This window comes from Rutidosis leptorrhynchoides, chromosome 7, assembly GCF_046630445.1.
Source record: "Rutidosis leptorrhynchoides isolate AG116_Rl617_1_P2 chromosome 7, CSIRO_AGI_Rlap_v1, whole genome shotgun sequence".
NCBI lineage: Eukaryota > Viridiplantae > Streptophyta > Magnoliopsida > Asterales > Asteraceae > Rutidosis > Rutidosis leptorrhynchoides.
In genome coordinates this window covers 4271608-4292617 of record NC_092339.1, presented here as the reverse complement: position 1 = coordinate 4292617, position 21010 = coordinate 4271608, and the positions used below count along the sequence as shown (strand labels likewise).

Here is a 21010-nt window from a genome sequence, read left to right as displayed (position 1 = left end):
ACCGTCTTTGAGTATATCTCCCGACATTCAGCTTTAAATGTGAAACTAGGATCTGTGCATTCATGGAAGATACGTGATAGCTGCTTCGTAGGTGGCAATTCTAACGACCTGTCCTAATCCATCTGAACGAAGTCCATATCGATTATAAATGATTTACATTAGTTGATTACATCGCGAGGTACTTGACCTCTATTTGATACATTTTACAAACATTGCATTCGTTTTTTTAAAAGACAAACTTTCATTACATCGAAAGTTGACAGGCATGCATTCCATTTCATAATATATCAAACTATCAATGACTTAATAATAATCTTGATAAACTCAACGACTCGAATGTAACGTCTTTTGAAATATGTCATGAATGACTCCAAGTAATATCTCTAGAATGAGCTAATGCACAGCGGAAGATTTCTTTCATACTTAAGAATAAACATGCTTTAAAGTGTCAACCAAAAGGTTGGCGAGTTCATAGGTTTATCATAAACAATAAAATTCATCATTTTAATAGACCACAAGATTTAATATTCCCATTACCCATAAACATCATGCATAAAATTCATTCATATGGATTGAACACCTAGTAATCGACCTTAACAAGTTACATATAGAATATCCTCATCATTCCGGGACAACTTCGGACATGATAAATTCGCCATCATTCCGGGAAAACATCGGACATGATAAATTCGCCATCATTCCAGGAAAACATCGGACATGATAAATTCGCCATCATTCCGGGAAAACATCGGACATGATAAAAAGGACACATTCGATTTCGATAATTCAACCATAGAATGTAGTTTCGATTACTTGTGTCTATTTCGTAAAACAGTTATAAAAGTATTTCATGTATTCGCAGTTCAAAATATATTTCAAAAGCATTTAACAAAACAGTTATAAAACAGCGCATGTATTCTCAGTCCCAAAAATGTAAAGAGTAAAAGGGAATCAAATGAACTCACAATTCTATATTTTGTAGTAAAAATACATATGACGTCATTTATCAAGTGTAGGGTTGGCCTCGGATTCACGAACCTATATCATTCGTATATATACATTAAAATATATACTTGTAATCGAACAATTTCATATCTTATAACCTTATATATTATATATTTTGTTTATATATATATTTGAAAATGATTATTATTTATATAGTTATATTAATATGTCTATATCTGAAAAATACCTAATTTGTTGTATATAAGTTTTTATAAGGTTAATATGCTTTATATATAATTATATGGCTTATTAATATAATTGTAGTATATATAATAAGTATGTTTTATATTCAAAATATTTATTTGTTTAAAAAAGATGATTTTGATATTAATGTTTTACTAAGAATAATAATAATACTAATAGTTACAAAAGTGATACTAATATTAACATTAATCATACTCATATTAATAATAATAACACTAAAATGACAAGATTTATAATAATCTTACCTATAACAGTATTAATGAATATTTATGTTTGTAATACTCATAAAGAAAATTATAATATTTGTAACAATAATATTTGTAATACTAATAATATCAATAATAATAATAATAACAATAATCCTAATTATAATTATGATACTTATACTAATGTTAATGAATTTGATAATACTCTTTATTTGATTAAAACAATGATATTTCTAAATATTAGGAGTAATAATAATTATCATAATTAATACTTTTAACAATAATATCATAATAATAATAATGTTAATAATAATATCACTTATCATGGTAATAATAATAATAATAATAATAATAATAATAATAATAATAATAATAATAATAATAATAATAATAATAATAATAATAAAAGTGAAAATATAATGTATATAACCTTCCTAAAGCTTTTCAAAAAAGAATTGTCCACGACGGGGCTCGAACCCGCGACCTCATGCTTAACCAAAACACCCATAACCAACCCTCCAATTCGTTTCTTTCTGATTTAATACCCTCCTTTATAAATATAAGCCCGTATGTATCTGTGTTTCTATTTTCTTCCTCCCTTTTCCCAAAAATTCGAACGACATAGTGTTAATTCCTTTCACAGCAATGAATTTCTAAACTTAATTTAAGACTCGAAATCAGATTGTAATCACCTTGTTTTGTGAGATAAATCAGAAAGCAAAAAAATAATAAAATAAAAATGAAAACAAAGCTGCTGGGTTCGTCGCTGTTCAGGAGAAAAAAAAATTGATTTTTAAAACGAAATCGTTATAGACTAAAATCACAACATGAAATTGGTTGGAAATCATTTATATAAACTTCTGCAAACATCAATTGATCTAAATACATCAAAACAACTGCGAATTTTTATGAAGAACCAATCTTTTGACTATTTGAACTAAAACTTTGACCTCCAAATTAATAATTGATATGATAAATTAAAGCTTGAAAATTTACAGAAAGCTTCATTGAACGATTCCTGGTACTCTGCATTAACAGATTTTTGGTGTTTGATCGAAATTGAATTATGGATTAAAGAGGTTGCGTGAATAAAAACTGGGTTTGTTTCTTTGACTCTGTTTCCTCTTCTCCCTTCTGTAATTCAGCTTGCAGTAGGTATTGTAGAGCGTAAATAATGGGGTGATGCTGTATCATGAAGTGATTTGAATTGTACTGCAGTGAAGGAGATGATGGAGTAGGTTCACGAGCTTAATAGAAAAGGAAGAAAAAAAAACACAGTCAGATAGTGATTTAGGTATCTGGTTCGTTTAATATATCTATATATATCTTTTTTTTTAATATAAATTTAACTAATATTAATAATTATTTATGTCTTAATGATAATAATATTGTTAACATTTCCTAATAATAAGAATACTAGTATTAATAATAACAATAATAGAAATAATAATATTCGTAATAATAACTAAAATTGTAATTTTTATTCTAATTATAATAATGGTAATATTAATAAAGATAGCCATAATATTAGTAATATTTATTTATAATAATATAACAATTTAAAAGTGTCAAATTTTTATATCATATAATATTCATAATACCGATATTAATATTAATATTTATTTTAATAATAATCATGAAAGTAATGATACTAATATTAATATAATAATTATATTTTACCTCGGAATTTACATATTAATATCACACTTTATTAATTATGTAATTTTTTTAATATTTATATAATATATACTATATATATTTAATAGTTATCCATTTTAACAATATACATATAGTATTATTTATGCATAGATATCTCATATATTAATTATAAATATTGAAACGCATTAACCCAAAGTATAATATTATATATCTAATACTTTGCTAACGTTGACAATTTATGTTCGAAATCAATTACACTTAATATACTCTATATATTTCAAAATAAAAAGTTTTAGTTATTTTAAGTTATTTTTCTAAATCACATAATAGTTCATTAATATATTTAATTTATTATATATACAACTATTTATATCTACATTTCTGTTTGCAACTAAAGATTCGTGAATCGTCGAAAATAGTCAAAGTTCAAATGTTTTCCATATAAACAGTTCATAAATTTTTGAGACTCAACATTACTGACTTTGCTTATCGTATCAAAATCAGTTAAAGATTAAGTTTAAATTTGGTCGAAAATTTTCGGGTCGTCACAGTACTTACCCGTTAAAGAAATTTCATCCCGAAATTTGAATGTGGTCGTCATGGCTATCCATAAAAATGTTTTCATGACGAATACGAGTTGGTAATTAGAGTTTTATCATAATTGATTAATATAGATAACACGATTCAATTATGTGAAGCGTACGAGTGAAGCTGTCATAAAAGATTGAGATAGAGATTTAACTTTTGACGTAGTCTCGGTGGGTTTACAGAATTCGCGGGATTTAAAGAAAATCTTTGTAATCTATATTGGATTTGATTCTTCGGCGATTAAGGAAACTAAGATCTCCATAATTAAATACGGTGATCTACCTTGATTACTCTGTCTGATATTTCCATTATAAATTTAACTCTTCCGTTCCATTATTCTCACCATTCCTATACTTTCTTTCTTAGTTCATACATCCAAAAGATTGTGAAAAAGCTTAATCTCGTTCTAATCCTTGATATTTTCCGAATTATCATTTCTGTCATCCTTCTTTTTCAATCTTCCACCAGAAAAATCTGTTTACTTCTACTATTACCTTGGGGTGATACTATTCTTAATTCTACCGTGTCTTTGTATTGCTATTCGTATTAATATACACGGTTTGTAATTTCGGTGTTGTCATTGGGCTTTATATTTTTCCTTATATATCGGAAATTCATGCTCTTGTCTTCTCTTCACGACTTTTAAGTCAAGCGAGTAATGGTCTAGAATTCTTAGGTATGTAATTTCGGATGAACATAACAAATGTTCTAAGAGAGAGATTGTAATAGCATGATCTTAATTGGTTAAATCACCCGATTTCAGGAGAAAAGATGGAACTATCAGGAAATTATATTCTTGATATGTTTATATATTAGATAGAATGTAAGAGTCGTGTAACATGGTACATGATGACGTTATAATCTGTGAATCATCACGTCCCATTAGAAACTCAGCATGACTTACTATAATATAATCACGTTGATCAAGTGTCATTATATTATACTAACTCATGCTTCAGTCCCCAACACTACTTCAAAATCATTCATATTTTTAAACTTGAAGGTTTCAGGATTTAGAAACTAAAATAGTTTCTTTTATGATGTAACACCGATAGCAGGAAGAGATAACTAATTTCGGATAAGAAGAGTTATGAAAATATCCTCAGGAATATTGAAGATATTTAAGATGATATTTTTAGAATTTCTCATATCTAAGGTTGATGAAGAAAGATTTTTCACAAGATTTAACATGACTTCGGAGCAAAATATTCTCTAAAGATTTCAACGGATCCAGAATTATCTGGATTCTTTGAATATAGGGTATGGTCCTTGTATTTGTCCTTGGTCTCCTTCGTGGTTAGCTCAATCCGTTTTCCAGTTCCAACTTTTCTGAGCTTTTCCAACATACTATTCTTTATCATCAAACTTCTGACGATTAAGGTCGTTTACGGTTGTCTACAGTTTCTGCTGCTTCATTCAGCTTTTTCAAAGTTCAATGTATTGATTCGTAGGCTGGGTGCTTTTCAAAATTTCAGAATGGAAGGTCATAATTCTAAGAGATAAGGCTATACATATAACTCTTGATGTAGATATGCTGTGAGTTTTCAAAGTACTGATTGCTGATTCCCAGTAATTGGTATGGCAGTTCTTGTTACAAGATGCGGTTGAGTATATGTTAGGGTTTTAATGTACAATTGTAATGGTTCTTCGGTGCGACTTAAGCCAATGAGTAATGAAGTTGCTGGTAAGTTTACTGCTAATGTGGTGGAATATAAACGGTTCTCCGATAACGATGATAAAATAACAACGTATATATTGAGGTTATAATAAGGCTAATCTGAATGGAAGTCAAAGTTGATTTGCTGGAGCTGTGACAAAATTTGCTACTTTGAAAGGGATTACCAAGTTATTTTGGATAATAACAACGCCAAAGGAGCTAGCACAGATACGTGTTAAACGTTTACTCAGGTTCCAAGTATTTTCAAATGCATAACTATATGCATCAATCTTCTCTTCCGTAGATGAAGTGCGGTTGGTTCATCCTCTCGATTGGGGTGTTTTCAATAATCGTGAAAGGTTTGAACGCAGATTGTAATCATCAAGATACAAATGAGGTTTAAGATGAAATTAAGTGGCAAACTTGAAGAAATGTTTAGTTTCATATGTTATAATCAATATTTTAATTCATTTTAATTGTCCAATGTTATTAGTCCACAGTTGATAGTCCACAGTTAACAGTTCAATAATTCATATATAGTTAATATATAATATTCGAATTAATTAATACGTATCGTGACCCATGTACATGTCTCAGACTCGATCACAACTCAAAGTATATATATTATTGTAGAATCAACCTTAACCCTGTATAGCGGACTCGATCATTACAGCATATAGAGTGTCTATGGTTATTCCAAATAATATATATAGATGCGTCGATATGATATGTCAAAACCTTGTATACGTGTCCCGATATTTAAAGTGCGTAATATAAATAACAGAAATTTAAATGACGATAAATAAAGTGCGTAAAGTAAATAACAGAAATTAAATTACGATAAATAAAATTGCGAAAATTAAAATTGCGATAATTAAAATGTAATAAGGAATTAACAGTAAGCTAGGAACAGTTAGCTAGGATTTTGTTAGCGTGGATTCTTAACAAAATTTCTCATAGTTAATTTGTTTGTTTCTAACAAATTTTATTTTGTCCAATGTTTTCTTTATTATGCCACTTATTGGATCCTGATAAGTCAAAATCCAAATATGAAATTGAATGATAATGGTTATTCTGTGGTGAACGAATTCGTATATCTGTGGATGTAAGTAGGATAGTAAATGACTGTTGAATCAGATTCGAAGAATGTACAATGTAACTTATTAATGTGAAATCTAAATATTCCTCGGGTATTACCTACTCGTTAAAATATTTTCACCATTAACAGTTTGTACAAAAGAATTTTTAATTACAATCTTTATGAAAACATATATACATATATATTTCCTTCAGATGTAATCATGAATTTAATGAGTTAATATGATATTAAACTCATTTGATTTACCGTTAGAACAAGAATATATAATTTCTAAAACACTAGAGATTACATAATCATCATGTCGAATGAAGATCAAGGATGTAGAACGATACGTAGAACGAAGATTATACTCGGGGTACAGAATGAGATGTTGAGGCATGTGATGTTGAAACTTGAGTTGTTGGTGGTACTGTTGGTGCCAGTGATGTTGCTGAATCTGGTAAGTTTTGCACCATGTTTTCTAAATTGATTACTCGAGAACGAAGCTCGTTGACTTCTTCCATTATTCCGGGATGATTGTCGGTCGGAACGAGCGGATGAATAAGGTTTTGAATTTGTGATAGTATATAATCATGGCGAGATATTCGGGTAATGAGGGCGAAAATAGTGTTTCGGATTTGTTCGCCGGTGAGTGCTTCAGGTTCTTCACCAAGAGTGCAGGTTGGTGGGTGGAAAGGATCACCTTCTTCTAGTCTCCATCGGTTAAGTCGACTATGAACTCATCCCCAATTCATCCAGAATTAAAGATGACTAGTTGGTTGATCCATTTTATTTACACTGCTTTCTAAGCTTAGGTGAATATCCATATCGGAATAGCCGTCGGAATAACTATCAGAATAGCTATTGGAATCTGAGGGACTCGAACTGGTTTAGGGATTCATCTCGTATGATCAGATGAAGGATTTTCGATAAGAAATAGATTATAGGATGTAGATTATTACCCTGCAATACATAATTTACATATGCATATATATTACTAAAATCCCATAAGTTACGGAGGAATCTACGGAAGCTGTCAGGCAAAGGTAACAATAACAGATACGCTAAGATATGAATTTATCTATACACTGTCTATGCAGTAGAGGCAGTAAGACGTGTCTAGACTTTAAGGATGATAAGTAAATAATTTTCGACACTAAATGATAAGCAAAACTTTTGACATGCAGACACGGTCGAAGTCCAGACTCACTAATGCATCCTAACGACTTATCAGTTAGACACACTAATGCAAGAACTAGTTCGCTAAGACCACCGCTCTGATACCAACTCTAACTACCCGTCCTAATCCATCTGAACGAAGTCCATATCGATTATAAATGATTCACAATAGTTGATTACATCGCGAGGTACTTGACCTCTATATGATACATTTGACAAACATTGCATTCGTTTTTTTAAAAGACAAACTTTCATTACATCGAAAGTTGACAGGCATGTATTCCATTTCATAATATATCAAACTATCAACGACTTAATAATAATCTTGATAAACTCAATGACTCGAATGCAACGTCTTTTGAAATATGTCATGAATGACTCCAAGTAATATCTCTAGAATGAGCTACTACACAGCGGAAGATTTCTTTCATACTTGAGAATAAACATGCTTTAAAGTGTCAACCAAAAGGTTGGTGAGTTCATAGGTTTATCATAAACAATAAAATTCATCATTTTAATATACCACAAGATTTAATATTCCCATTACCCATAAACATCATGCATAAAATTCATTTATATGGATTGAACACCTGGTAATCGACCTTAACAAGTTACATATAGAATATCCTCATCATTCCGGGACAACTTCGAACATGATAAATTTGCCATCATTCCGGGAAAACATCGGACATGATAAATTCGCCATCATTCCGGGAAAACATCGGACATGATAAATTCGCCATCATTCCGGGAAAACATCGGACATGATAAATTCGCCATCATTCCGGGAAACCATCGGACATGATAAATTCGCCATCATTCCGGGAAAACATCGGACATGATAAAAAGGGCACATTCGATTTCGATAATTCAACCATAGAATGTAGTTTCGATTACTTGTGTCTATTTCGTAAAACAGTTATAAAAGTATTTCATGTATTCGCAGTTCAAAATATATTTCAAAAGCATTTAACAAAACAGTTATAAAACAGTGCATGTATTCTCAGTTCCAAAAATGTAAGGAGTAAAAGGGAATCAAATGAACTCACAATTCTGTATTTTGTAGTAAAAATACATATGACGTCATTTATCAAGTGTAGGGTTGGTCTCGAATTCACGAACCTATATCATTCGTATATATACATTAAAATATATACTTGTAATCGAACAATTTCATATCTTATAACCTTATATATTATATATTTTGTTTATATATATATTTGAAAATGATTATTATTTATATAGTTATATTAATATGTCTATATCTGAAAAATACCTAATTTTTTGTATATAAGTTTTTATAAGGTTAATATGCTTTATATATAATTATATGGCTTATTAATATAATTGTAGTATATATAATAAGTATGTTTTATATTCAAAATATTTATTTGTTTAAAAAAGATGATTTTGATATTAATGTTTTACTAAGAATAATAATAATACTAATAGTTACAAAAGTGATACTAATATTAACATTAATCATACTCATATTAATAATAATAACACTAAAATGACAAGATTTATAATAATCTTACCTATAACAGTATTAATGAATATTTATGTTTCTAATACTCATAAAGAAAATTATAATATTTGTAACAATAATATTTGTAATACTAATAATATCAATAATAATAATAATAATAATAACAATAATCTTAATTATAATTATGATACTTATGCTAATGTTAACGAATTTGATAATACTCTTTATTTGATTAAAACAATGATATTTCTAAATATTAGGAGTAATAATAATTATCATAATTAATACTTTTAACAATAATATCATAATAATAATAATGTTAATAATAATATCACTTATCATGGCAATAATAATAATAATGATAATAATGATAATAATAATAATAATAAAAGTGAAAATATAATGTATATACCCTTCCTAAAGCTTTTCCAAAAAGAATTGTCCACGACGGGGCTTGATGTGGTAGCGTGAGGGTACGAAATAGTATTATTTTTAATACAAAATACTACAAAATATGACACAAGTTTTATTAATTTACGGATGGGATATACCTAAACCTTGCTACAACACTATAGGCAGTGTACCTAATCGTAGAGTAGTGTAGTTTTTAGTAAGTCCGGTTCGTTCCACAGGGAGCTAGTGATTACGTACTATATTTTTATAAAACTATATTTATATAAATATATATATATAAGTAGTAATATTATTATAAAAGGGGGATTTTTACCGTTTAATGACCGGTTTGTCGATTTTATATTTTTAAGCGTAAAGATAAATGACAATAATTAAAGTGCGTAAAATAAATAAATGACGATAAATAAAATAACAATAAATAAAATTGCGATAGAATATGAAATAAAAGGATTATGCTTATTTAAACTTCCGTAATCATGATGTTTGACGTTTTGATTTTAATTAATTGTTACTCGGGTTAATTGTCCTTTGTCATGGTTTATTTGATACCTATCTGGTTTTTATCCATAATAGTCCATCGGTCATAAATATAAAGTGCGAGTGTCCTCGTCAAATTACCCTTATACCCGAAGTCAAATATTCCAACTAATTAAGGATTTAAACTGTGACGCAGTTATCACTTCTGTCAACAATTACACCAGTTATCACTGTATGTAATCTACCTCTGTTTTGATTAGATATGAATATTAATTTACCCACTTGATCAGTTTGAATAATCAATTACCCAACCCGAATAATTAATTAAATGATTATAATAGATTCCATATGAACGTCACTAAATAGGACAACCATAATCATTATTAATTATTAGGATAATTAATTTGAAGATAGGTTCGACAGACTCCAATGAGTTGTCACTTAATTAGACAATACCCCCCATCTATTAATAGTCAATAGTCCAATTTCCACAAGTGTCGGTCTTTTGCCCAAACCTTAATTATGGTACAAAGCCCAATTACCCAATTTTAGTAATTAGCCCAACATCATGATTACTTCGTTTTAAATAAGCATAATAATAACTTAGCTACGAGACATTAATATAAAAAGGTTGAACATAACTTACAATGATTAAAAATAGCGTAGCGTTACACGGACAGAATTTCGACTTACACACTCAAACGATCTCTATCATAAATCTTATTATTATCATAATTTAAAATTAAAATTAAGATTATTGTTATATCTTATTACATTAACATTATGATAGAGATTTTTAGATATTGATATTGATAATAGAATTTTAGGATAGAAAAAGGGATGCTTTTAAATTGATCGATAATCATCGCCTTTTATAGGCAAAATATGAAATTGAATTTTCATTTACGACCCCTGAACTATGCTAAATTAACAACTTTTTATTATTTAATATTATTCTTATTATGAATTATTTAAATATTATATTTTATTCTTGTGCATAGTTGACTCGTAATTTTTACACCGTTGCGTCGAGCGTTGAGAGTTGACTCATGTCCCGGTTCCTGATTTTCGAACGTCCTTGCGTACTATTTTATATCGTGTACTTTGCGTTTTGTAACTTGTACTCTTGTCATTTTTAGACGTTCTTCATCAATAATTTGAACCTTTTTAATTGTATCTTGTACTTTTGAGCTTTTTGGACCTTTTTGTCTTCAATTTGTCGAATCTGCCTTTTGTCTTCGCACTTATTTAATATAAACGAATATCACTTGAAAATGGAACAATTGCAACTAAAATCTTGTCTTTCTTGGGGGATAATGCTATGAAATATATGTTCCTTTTTAGCCTTATCAATATCCCCACACTTGAGCGTTGCTTGTCCTCAAGCAATATAGTCTTGAAATACTAGAATCACTTCTTTATTCTTCACACTTTGTACATCAGTGATTTTGATATGGCGGTATAAACAATGGTAGTAACGATATGGTTTACAGTCCCACATGACTATAAAAATTTAGATCCATTAAGGAAATTGGATCTTTATGAAAACATTTGATCTTTTGAAAATTCATTCTAGCTTTTACCCTAGATAAGTTTTCTGATTTGATCCATCATCGGTGTTGCAAAATATATTTGTGGATCAATATTTTGGCTAAAACTTTTAGGTTCGTGTAATCCACTGCTATCCCGGTATCGGAAAGCACACATCCAGTTTACTTGTTCCGTATATTACCTTTCGGTAAACTACCGTCCGGTTGTAAAGGAAAGCGATGAACAAGAAACTGTTAAGGCAATGTCCCGTGACATGCAGATGATTATGGTCTTATTAATGTGTCGGATGCTAGAACTATCCTTGGTAGGAGCGATAGTAAAGATCATCCTATAATTTTTCGGTCTGGCACAAGGTCCTGTCTCCGACCATGCTATGCAACCACCGTTCTTACGGTTGACACCCGATTTGGTTCAGGTGACCTAATGAATTCCAGGTGAATTTCTTAGGATTTTACGTTCAATGGTAATGAACGCATTGAAAATGGTTTTTCAGAAAACAAATCGGTTTGTATTTTTGATCAAAATATTTTCTCGTTCATGCTCGAGTTTAGATATCATCGAATTCCATGAGTTTGAATTCTCAATCTTTAAGGTCAATCTCTAGGATTGAGTATTATCAGTCTTAAAAGCTGATTTTTAATCTTTAAGGAGATTATCCTTTTCTGGGGATCTGATTCATTAGTCTTATCAAGCTAATTTGCACGGTGCCTCCCCATTGTACGAGATAAATCCTTCTCATGGTTAGGATAAATCTGACCACTTGGCGACCCTGTTTGATGCTGAGGTCCGTGGATTTCCTGCTGATTTTAGTGATGACTTTTCTAGATTTTTCGTCAACCTACAGCTGGTCTGGACGACAACTTCATGACCTAAATCAAGAAGCGCGTGTCTTTTTCGGAAGACTTTACTTCCTTTTAATGATGGAATTGATTCATCGTGTAGATCCATCTTTCTTTAAAATATATTACAGTAAACCGGGTAAAACTGATTAGTATCGTCCAAAGCAAAAGTACCTGCAATAATTCTTATACAAAAATGTGATAGATAGTTTTTAATTGAATAACTTGGTACATTCTCCCCACACTTAGCTTTTATTTATTCTTTTCTTTGCCTTTTTATTCTCTTCTATTCCATTTTAAATGAATTCAAGCGTTTTGGGTTGTTTCTCAATTTATGTCCTCGAGGTAACAATAATTTCGGCATTAACACCTAGTTTTATCGTTCATAAATATGTATAAACATGATTTTGAATTCATTTAGTTGAATTTTTTTTCAAATTTTCACAAAATTTGGCAATTAAAACAAGTGTAAACCCGAAAGAATTTATAACCCTTCCCCACACTTGAGATCTTGCAATGCCCTCATTTGCAAGAAATCAGTAAAAATTTAAATTCATGAGGGTGATTAGTGTAGAAAAATGATTAAAAATACCGAGTTTGCAAACATATTGTTGTTATTTCACATTTGATATTTTGTTTCTTGTCGTCAAAATTAGTACCTTTTTCTGAACTTAATGACAGTCTTTGAAAGTGCGTTATTTTACCCTGTTTTGTATATAACATAAAATACAAACATACATAATTTTGAAGTTGGGTATATTACCCCACGTTCAAAAATTTATAAAATCTAATATTTTTTTTTTTGGCATACTTTAAATCAATTAAATTAAAAATAATGATAACAAAATTTCTCGTCCCGCCCTCGGTTAGAGTAATTTCGGTTCAACTACCTAATCTTCAACTCACGACGAATTTTAGAAATCATTTTTTTACTTAATGAAATAAAGTAAATTTTGTTTTTAAATTCGCACAAAACTTAAATTTAAAAAGCATATTAATTTCATATAAAACCTACAAAATAAAAAAAAATCAGAATGGGGGGAGAAAACTAGTTCTTTAGTGTCTGCTAGCGGAAAAGACCAATCGAATTTCATTCTCGGAACTACACGAGAACAGAACAACTAACTCTAGATAGCATTTTCTTTTTAGAACATTTGAATCTCCTCACACTTAGGCAGCCGTGGTGTCAAAATTGTGATTAACTTCATCGTTAATTTCTCTTGGTCCATAATCAACTTGCATATCCGTGACTTTTTCTTTAAGCCATTGGTCGGATTCCTGTGTAATATCCACAATTTCAACTAGTTTCTCCTTTTCTTTAGGTGATAGATTGGATACTAACCGGTTACATAACTTAAAGTTCCCCTTGGTTCTAGCATCGCGAATCCGTTTAATAAGTTTCTTCATTGAACTATTAATTACGGGATCATTTAATTTCGTATCAACAACGGGGTTCTTTGTTATCATGTCATCATTAGGTGTTACTTCATTTTCCCCACACTTAGGCGTTTCATTATTGCTAAGTATTACCGTTGGAGTTGGTAAAAGCACATGGTTCTTACCAATTGTTTTTACTGGTTCAACGGTTTTGGCTGGTGGAGATTTAGACTTTCGAATCATAAAGGTGATCGATTTGTCACCATTTTTAAGTGTCATTCTTCCATTTCCTACATCAAATAACGCCTTGGTGGACGCTAAGAATGGTCGACCTAAAATTAGAGGAATGTTTGGGTCCTCTTCTATGTTAATGACAATGAATTCGACTAGAAAGGTTAAATTGCCTACTTGAACGGGTAGGTTGTCAACAATTCCAACTGGGTGTTTAATGGTTTGATCAAAGAGTCGAACACTCATATCCGTTGGACTTAACTTACCTACACCTAATCTCTTATATAATGAAAGAGGCATAACACTCACACTTGAACCTAAATCTGCTAGTGCATCATACATGACACAGTCACTAAGTAGACAAGGAACAATAAATTCACCCGGATCACCTACCCTAGGTGAAGGATTTGGTGGAACTGTCTTCACCGGGTTTACTTCTACTGTTTTTGTTTCTTGCACTTTTTTATTATTCTTCTTCTTCTTTCCAGAGGTATCACAAACTTTATTACCTATTACTTGCTCATACTCAACTCCTTTTCTTGGAAACGGGATGGGTGGTCTGTATGGTGCCACCACTGGCTTTACATACTCGGGTGGTGGTGGTGTAACTTCTTCATTGTTACTCTCATCTAAAACCTTCCCATCTTCTGATGCTGGTTTTTCAGAATTTGTTGAAACCATATTAACATTTTCATTCCGAGGATTTACTTCAGTATTACTCGATAGCTTTCCTTGTTTCCTTTCACTCATCAATCTAACAAGAGTACCTACTTGTTTTTCTAGATTCAAAATAGAAGCTTGTTGAGTTCTAAATGACTGATCAAACCTCTCATTCGTTTGGGTTTGAGTTTCAATAAATTGTGTTTGAGATTCAACTAGCTTAAATACCACTTCTTCCAGATTTGACTTTTTCTCTTCGGTTTGTTGTGGTGGTTTATACAAGCCAGGTCTTTGTTGATTGAAAGTGTTGTTTTGAGTTGGTTGGTTATTCGGACCTTGTTGGTTATACGAGTTATTGTCGGGTCCTTTTGGATTGTAAAGAATGTTTTGATTTCGATTGAAGTTTGGCCTTGGTGGTTGATAATTATTCTGATAACTATTTTCCAGCCTTTGGTTCATGTAGACAACATTCTCACGTTGTTCCATCGTTTGTTCAATGTGACAGTCTTTCATTAAGTGTGGTCCACCGCATTGCTCACAACTGATTCGTATTGCGTGAATATCTTTATTCATCTTTTCCATTCGTCTCTCGAAAGCATCTATTTTTGCGGAAACGGAATCAAAGTTATGGCTAGAATCGGCTCTAGCCGCTTTAGATGAACGATATATATCTTTCTCTTGGTGCCACTCATGAGAGTGGGAGGCTGTGTTATCAATAATTTTGTAAGCTTCAGTTGCGGTTTTCTTCATAATGGAACCACCAGCTGTTATGTCGATGTCTTTTCGTGTAGCAACGTTGACACCTTGGTAGAATATTTGTACTATTTGGTAAGTGTCTAAACCGTGTTGAGGACAACCTCTCAACAACTTTCCAAATCTTGTCCACGCCTCATATAATGTTTCATTTGACTTTTGTGTGAACGTAACAATTTCTCCTTGAAGTCTCACGGCTTTAGATGCCGGAAAGAATTGTTTAACAAAATTTTCAACTAAAACATCCCATGTGTCAATCGCCCCTTCAGGTAACGATTCTAACCAATCTTTGGATTCTCCCTTTAAAGTCCAGGGAAACAACATGAGATAGATCTACTCATCTTCCACTTCTCGGATTTTGAATAGTGTACAAATTCTTTTAAACGTACGAAGGTGTTCGTTAGGATCTTCATTCGGTGCACCACTGAATTGGCATTGGTTAGTTACCATGTGTAGAATTTGTCCTTTGATTTCATAATCTGGCACATTAACTTCTGGCTTAATAATGGCGTGACCTTGGCCCGTGCGTGTGGCTCTCATTCGATCTTCCATACTTAGAGGTTCCGTTACTTCCATAATTGAATTTGTTGAATACGAATCACTAGAGGATTCTGATTTAATGGTTTGTGGTTCAGGAGGAATGATTAGTGGTTCTGGATCTTGGAATTGTCCCTGAATATTCTCCGGATTCTCAATTGTGAGGTCGGGTTCAAAAGATGGATTATCGGAAATTTGAGTTGGAGTTCTTGGTCGACTAGATGATGATTCTAAAGAAAAACCAACGGAGACAATATTGGCTAGATGTCTTGATCGAGTTATAGGTGGTGAACGTATGAAAGGTGGTGAACGTTTTACTCGGTGCATTCACTGAATATCCTATTAGTTTTTAAAAGGAAAGAAAAATTATATAAGTTATCCAATTAATAGACTTTTCTGATTTTGCCCACGTTTCGAATAGCCAAAAGATGCAGCAGAGGGGCAGGATTCGTTTGGTCTCAATATAATTGAGTACTGTTTGGCTCCAATAACCCGGTCCACGTACAAATCCAACTATTACTACGAACCAGAAAATTTTGATGTCTATCAATTTAACCACTTAAAATAAATTTTCGTAATTTTAAGAAATTTAGATAAGAAGTAGAATAAAAATCTTATCCTAAAACTAGAATAGCGAGAAATAAGAAAGAAAAAAAAACGCGTCGAAAAAGGTCGAAAAATAAAAGGTCGAAAAATAGGCGTCGAAAAATAAAAATAAGAAAGTAGCGCGAAAAACGGCGTCGCAAAATTCTAAAGCACATAAATCTTAGTATAAGGAATAAGCACTTAAGAGATTTTACGGCAAACCTAAAAATTCTAGAAATAAAAATAACTATGGCAAAACTAAACTTAATACTAAAAATTGTAACTAGAGTCTAAAAATCTAAAGGTAATAAAAAAAAAACTTTTTTTAAAATTTTTTTTTTATATATTTCGTTTTTTTAAGGATTTTAAAATTTTTTTTTTTAAATTTTCTAAAAATTTTTTTTTTATATAAATTTTTTTTTAAAACTTTTTTTAAAAAAAACGATTTTTTTTTACAATTTTTTTTTTTTTAAAAAACGAAATTTTTTTTTCTTAAAAAAAAACGATTTTTTTTTTAAACGATTTTTTTTTACAAATTACTAATTTTTTTTTCAAAACTTTTTTTTTAATTCATTTACTATTCATGAATAGTAAATGAAAATAAATTAATTAATTTACTATTCACATGAAAGCGACATGATAGAAATTATTAATTATAAGTTACATAATATACCCCTGAAGTATTTAATAAATACGACTTTTTAAAAGTATCAAATTTTGATTCTAAAATATTATTATATTATTATATTCTATTTTAATATTATTATATTATTATATTATATTTCAATATTATTATATTATTATATTTTATTTCAATATTATTATAATTAAAAATATAGCGTTTTAGCGCTCCCCGGCAGCGGCGCCAAAAACTTGATGTGGTAGCGTGAGGGTATGAAATAGTATTATTTTTAATACAAAATACTACAAAATATGACACAAGTTTTATTAATTTACGGATGGGATATACCTAAACCTTGCTACAACACTATAGGCAGTGTACCTAATCGTAGAGTAGTGTAGTTTTTAGTAAGTCCGGTTCGTTCCACAGGGAGCTAGTGATTACGTACTATATTTTTATAAAACTATATTTATATATATATATATATATATATATATATATATATATATATATATATATATATATATATATATATATATATATATATATATATATATATAAGTAGTAATATTATTATAAAAGGGGGGTTTTTACCGTTTAATGACCGGTTTGTCGATTTTATATTTTTAAGCGTAAAGATAAATGACAATAATTAAAGTGCGTAAAATAAATAAATGACGATAAATAAAATAACAATAAATAAAATTGCGATAGAATATGAAATAAAAGGATTATGCTTATTTAAACTTCCGTAATCATGATGTTTGACGTTTTGATTTTAATTAATTGTTACTCGGGTTAATTGTCCTTTGTCATGGTTTATTTGATACCTATCTGGTTTTTATCCATAATAGTCCATCGGTCATAAATATAAAGTACGAGTGTCCTCGTCAAATTACCCTTATACCCGAAGTCAAATATTCCAACTAATTAAGGATTTAAACTGTGACGCAGTTATCACTTCTGTCAACAATTACACCAGTTATCACTGTATGTAATCTACCCCTGTTTTGATTAGATATGAATATTAATTTACCCACTTGATCAGTTTGAATAATCAATTACCCAACCCGAATAATTAATTAAATGATTATAATAGATTCCATATGAACGTCACTAAATAGGACAACCATAATCATTATTAATTATTAGGATAATTAATTTGAAGATAGGTTCGACAGACTCCAATGAGTTGTCACTCAATTAGACAATACCCCCCATCTATTAATAGTCAATAGTCCAATTTCCACAAGTGTCGGTCTTTTGCCCAAACCTTAATTATGGTACAAAGCCCAATTACCCAATTTTAGTAATTAGCCCAACATCATGATTACTTCGTTTTAAATAAGCATAATAATAACTTAGCTACGAGACATTAATATAAAAAGGTTGAACATAACTTACAATGATTAAAAATAGCGTAGCGTTACACGGACAGAATTTCGACTTACACACTCAAACGATCTCTATCATAAATCTTATTATTATCATAATTTAAAATTAAAATTAAGATTATTGTTATATCTTATTACATTAACATTATGATAGAGATTTCTAGATATTGATATTGATAATAGATTTTTAGGATAGAAAAAGGGATGCTTTTAAATTGATCGATAATCATCGCCTTTTATAGGCAAAATATGAAATTGAATTTTCATTTACGACCCCTGAACTATGCTAAATTAACAACTTTTTATTATTTAATATTATTCTTATTATGAATTATTTAAATATTATATTTTATTCTTGTGCATAGTTGACTCGTAATTTTTACACCGTTGCGTCGAGCGTTGAGAGTTGACTCATGTCCCGGTTCCGGATTTTCGAACGTCCTTGCGTACTATTTTATATCGTGTACTTTGCGTTTTGTAACTTGTACTCTTGTCATTTTTAGACGTTCTTCATCAATAATTTGAACCTTTTTAATTGTATCTTGTACTTTTGAGCTTTTTGGACCTTTTTGTCTTCAATTTGTCGAATCTGCCTTTTGTCTTCGCACTTATTTAATATAAACGAATATCACTTGAAAATGGAACAATTGCAACTAAAATCTTGTCTTTCTTGGGGGATAATGCTATGAAATATATGTTCCTTTTTAGCCTTATCAGGGCTCGAACCCGCGACCTCATGCTTAACCAAAACACCCATAACCAACCCTCTAATTCGTTTCTTTCTGATTTAATACCCTCCTTTATAAATATAAGCCCGTATGTATCTGTGTTTCTATTTTCTTCCTCCCTTTTCCCAAAAATTCGAACGACATAGTGTTAATTCCTTTCACAGCAATGAATTTCTAAACTTAATTTAAGACTCGAAATCAGATTGTAATCACCTTGTTTTGTGAGATAAATCAGAAAGCAAAAAAATAAAAAAAAAAATAAAAATGAAAACAAAGCTACTGGGTTCGTCGCTGTTCAGGAGGGAAAAAAATAATAATTTGATTTTTAAAACGAAATCGTTATAGACTAAAATCACAACATGAAATTGGTTGGAAATCATTTATATAAACTTCTGCAAACATCAATTGATCTAAATACATCAAAACAACTGCGAATTTTTATGAAGAACCAATCTTTTGACTTTTTGAACTAAAACTTTGACCTCCAAATTAATAATTGATATGATAAATTAAAGCTTGAAAATTTATAGAAAGCTTCATTGAACGATTCCTGGTACTCTGCATTAACAGATTTTTGGTGTTTGATCGAAATTGAATTATGGATTAAAGAGGTTGCGTGAATAAAAACTGGGTTTGTTTCTTTGACTCTGTTTCCTCTTCTCCCTTCTGTAATTCGGCTTGCAGTAGGTTTTGTAGAGCGTAAATAATGGGGTGATGCTGTATCATGAAGTGATTTGAATTGTATTGTAGTGAAGGAGATGATGGAGTAGGTTCACGAGCTTAATAGAAAAGGAAGAAAAAAAACACAGTCAGATAGTGATTTAGGTATCTGGTTCGTTTAATATATCTATATATATCTTTTTTTAATATAAATTTAACTAATATTAATAATTATTTATGTATTAATGATAATAATATTGTTAACATTTCCTAATAATAAGAATACTAGTATTAATAATAACAATAATAGAAATAATAATATTCGTAATAATAACTAAAATTGTAATTTTTCTTCTAATTATAATAATGGTAATATTAATAAAGATAGCCATAATATTAGTAATATTTATTTATAATAATATAACAATTTAAAAGTGTCAAATTTTTATATCATATAATATTCATAATACCGATATTAATATTAATATTTATTTTAATAATAATCATGAAAGTAATGATACTAATATTAATATAATAATTATATTTTACCTCATAATTTACATATTAATATCACACTTTATTAATTATGTAATTTTTTTTAATATTTATATAATATATACTATATATATTTAATAGTTATCCATTTTAACAATATACATATAGTATTATTTATATTTATGCATAGATATCTCATATATTAATTATAAATATTGAAACACATTAACCCAAAGTATAATATTATATATCTAATACTTTGCTAACGTTGAAAATTTATGTTCGAAATCAATTACACTTAATATACTCTATATATTTCAAAATAACAAGTTTTAGTTATTTTAAGTTATCTTTCTAAATCACGTAACAGTTCATTAATATATTTAATTTATTATATATACAACTATTTATATCTACATTTCTGTTTGCAATTAAAGATTCGTGAATCGTCGAAAATAGTCAAAGGTCAAATGTTCTCCATATAAACAGTTCATAAATTTTTGAGACTCAACATTACTGACTTTGCTTATCGTATCGAAATCAGTTAAAGATTAAGTTTAAATTTGGTCAGAAATTTCTGGGTCATCACAGCAATGTTGACTCGATCTGGTTCAAGATGAGA

At 29.8% G+C, this 21010-nt stretch overlaps 1 non-coding gene across 1 annotated transcript; it reads left to right on the top strand.

The window, feature by feature from the left end:
- Positions 1-15452: 15452 nt before the first annotated feature.
- On the top strand, positions 15453-15559 carry LOC139860676 (small nucleolar RNA R71). Its single transcript, XR_011763305.1, has one exon. It is a non-coding gene; the product is annotated as a small nucleolar RNA R71 (small nucleolar RNA).
- The last annotated feature ends 5451 nt before the right edge of the window (positions 15560-21010 follow it).